This window comes from Marmota monax, unplaced genomic scaffold, assembly GCF_021218885.2.
Source record: "Marmota monax isolate L192 unplaced genomic scaffold, Marmota_monax_Labrador192_F-V1.1 WCK01_AAM20220418_F8-fsc00081, whole genome shotgun sequence".
In the NCBI taxonomy this organism is placed as follows: domain Eukaryota; kingdom Metazoa; phylum Chordata; class Mammalia; order Rodentia; family Sciuridae; genus Marmota; species Marmota monax.
Window position 1 is genome coordinate 3,694,490 of NW_026695234.1, and position 3,601 is coordinate 3,698,090.

A 3,601-nucleotide genomic window follows, 5' to 3' on the forward strand; every position below is an offset into this window, starting at 1 on the left:
AGGGTCCTTGATGTCCACCTCAGACCTCAGAACTAGAGTGTGGAAGCCCTTGCCTCTTTGGGGAGTGGTGGGAACAGAGGTGGTCTAAGGACTTGGACTGGAACTGGAAAGACAATGTTTCTTTGATTTCTTTCTCTAGGGAGTTCTTTTTGGCATTGGAATTTTTGGGGATCACAGGAGAATCTACTTTCCACCAGGTATTTGAGGTGAATAGCCCCACACAGGAGGGGAAGCCTGCCTTCTAGCACATGAAGACCAAAAGACCAATCAGTCTACACCAGCTGAGAGTTCAACTGAATAAACTTTCTGCTGAGTCAAAGCAAAGGCCGCCCACCTCTGTCTGGCGGGGAGGATACTTCTGAGCGTGGACATCCAGCCCTGCCCAGCCTGGTTGGAGAGACAGGCCTCTCTCAGGTTGTCCTGAGCTGTCACTCCTCTGGGCAGCTCAAGCCCTTGCACATATTTCTCTTATTCATTGTTAACTCCAAATTCAAGCTATTTGCTTACTGATCTCTTTTCCCACTGGACTGACAACCCCAGTGGCAAGATGGGCAACTCATTTCTGGCTGTCTGACCAGTCCTTGCTTACCACCTGGTCATGGTAGACTGTGCAGTAAAGATGTGAATGAATGAATAGTAAAGGGCACTGGTGGTCTGAGCTAAATGCTTTCTGAGTAGGACAGACAGGGAGGTTGCAGCGATAAAGGTTGTGGGCTCCGTGGGACAGCCTCCTAGAAGACAGAACCATACCTCTTCCCATCTGCCTTGAAGCACTGAAACCTGCTTCCTTCCCTTAGGACAACTGAAATGGGCACTCTCCAGCATCCTTCTATCCTTCCTCCTGTGGTCCATTCACCTGCCTCGATCATCATCTGCTGGTCCTCCCAGGTTGTGTTGGAATGGGCTCACTTTGGCTTAGGATGGTAGCTGTGCTTCTTTTCCCAGCATGCCTCTCAATGGTACCTTGAGATTGGCCAGGGTGCAGAAATTCGAAAACACTAGAAACCAGTATTTTTTTTTTTCATCCTGGAAGAGCCAGTTGCTAAGCTTCCACTAGCACACACCTGCAATCCACTCCATTACCTACTGTGTATACACCTTTCTCTTTTCTCTCTCCTTCCTACTTATATTCCTTCCTCCCCCTTTCCCTCCATCTTTCCTTTCTTCTTTTTGTTCTATTATTTTATCCAATTCTCCATCTGTTTGTTTTCTTCCTTCCTTCCATCCATTCTCTCTCCACCCACTCATCCCTTACTACCTAACTCCTATCCATCATTCATCCGTTTCCATTCATATCCATCTAATTTTTATTTCTTCCTTCTGTCCATATGTCCATCTATCCATCTACACACAAGTGTTTTCTGGGCATCTTCTCTCTGTCAACTTATTCCTAAGGTTCAGAAAATTCATGGAGATTGCTGCATGGCAGGTACATGAACTCTAAGGTCTAGCAGAGGCCTGCCAGGCTCAGCCAGCATTGATATTGAATCTTTACCTGGACTCCTCTGGCCTTCTGTGTCTTCTTGTCCTCTCTTTTCTTTTATTCTTATAGTGTATTCTCCCAGGGTAAAGGACCTTCTCAGGGGAAGAGGGAGGTGCATGTCCCAACCCCAGACCAGAAGAATGCTTTGCTCTCTCCCTCCGGCTCCAGCTTCAGGCAAAAGCCCAGATTTTTTTTCCCCTTTTGGGGAAAAAACTCAGGGGTGCTTAACCACTGAGCCGCATTCCCAGCCCTTTTTACTTTTTATTTTGGGGCAGAGTCTTGCTAAGTTTCTTAGGGCCTTGCTAAGTTGCTGAAGCTGGCCTTGAACTTGTGATCCTCCTGCCTCAACTTCCCAAGCTGCTGAAATTATCCGCATGTACCACCAAGTCTGGCTAAGAGCTCAAGCTTTTTGAGAAAGGGATTCCTCATCCTAAAAGTTCCCATGAGATCTTACAGTTAATGAACAAGAGGGGGCTCCTGTGGAATCTGAGGACAGGAGCCTCAGGTAAAGGGGAACCCCTATCATGAAGTCAGCACTACCCACCCCTACACATACCTCCTCTTAACACTTGGCTACTTTGTGAGCTAACCTTGTCTCTGCCCTTGTTCCCAGGGCTGTTATTGCAAAGGATTAGCTGTCAAAGCCTGGTGAGCCAAGGGGCGGGGGCTCCTGGAGCCTGACCTAGATTGGAGAGGAAAGATGGGAAACCCACTCCCCTCCGCACAGCCCTGAACCTGCCACTCCAGCCACACCCACTGTCTGCTCCACCCTGACCAGCGCAGCCCAGAGAGGCATAGCCTTATATTGGGTGTATGTCGTGGGGTGGGGGGTGCGTGGGTGGGTGCTGGCTTCCCACAAAGTGACCAGGAGAGATGAGGGTCCCAGGATTTTTGTAGGATTCAGGGAGAGGAAGAAGTGGGATAGCTCTCACTTTTCTTCTGGAGAGTGCAGAATCATCTGAATCCCACACTGCACTGACCTCATTTTGCAGGATATTACCTATGGCTTGCCTGGGGAAGGTGGGAAGATTTTTCTGAGTCACACAACAAACTTACTGTGGAGAAAGGTGAGACTCAAGTGTTTTAGCCCGAAGGACCAAGCCACCTGGCTTGTGTTGCCTGTATTCCCTCCATTACTGTGTCTCTGGCCTTTAGATGTAAGCAAGTTCTGACATGCTCTGGTGAAATTCTTAAGGTCCATATGTATCTTGTTAGGGCCACCAGGATAAGAAAGACTTCAGAAACAATATTGTGGAGAGATATTTAGGTGGCTTCATGGTACCCAGGCTGAAGAAGGGACTTGAGAACCATAAAGGTCTTTGGTTCAATCCCAGCTCTGCCACTTGACTGACACCAATAAGTTGGCTTAGCTTCATTTTTCTCAACTACTCAAAAGGCGTGATGGAGCTGGGTACGGTGACACATGTCTGTATTCCCAGTGCTGTAATTTCAGCAACTTGGGTGGCTGAGGAAGGAGGATCACAACTTGGAGGCTAGTCTCAGCAATTTAGCCAGGCCCTAAACAACTTAGCAAGACCCTGTCTCAAAATGAAAAATAAAAAGGGCTGGGAATCTTGCCCAGTGATTAATGCTCTTAAGTTTAATCCCTGGTACCAAAAAAAAAAAAAAAAAAGGCACAGATTGAAGTGAAGCTTAAATAAATTCACATGTAAAGGACCTAGGACAGTGCCTGGAAGTTGGTAATAATAGGTGGCCACATCACTCCATATCCTAAAATCCAAATCAAATTGAAGCCATATCTCCCCGTAGGGTGAGAAGCATCTCCACTCTCCCCAGGTGGAGTCTGTCTCCTGTGAAATCCAGCCCCGCAAATTACAAGGCTATTTGGCTTGTGTGACCCAATTAACAGCCCTCTGTCCTGTGGCCCTCTGCAGACACCTCGGCTTCTGCCCCAGGGGCTGCTGGGCTCAGAAAATCCTGTCCACCTGAGGATAGAGGCTCCCGCTTCCCTGATGAGAAACAAATGCGTCACATAGAAGCAGCCCAACTGGTTGCTGAGTTGTGAAAAATAATTAAACTGGGGGAGAAAAAAAAAAAAAACACACTTCTTTAAAAAACCAGGTTAGGGATGAATGTGCAGGGCGTGGGCCTGAATAA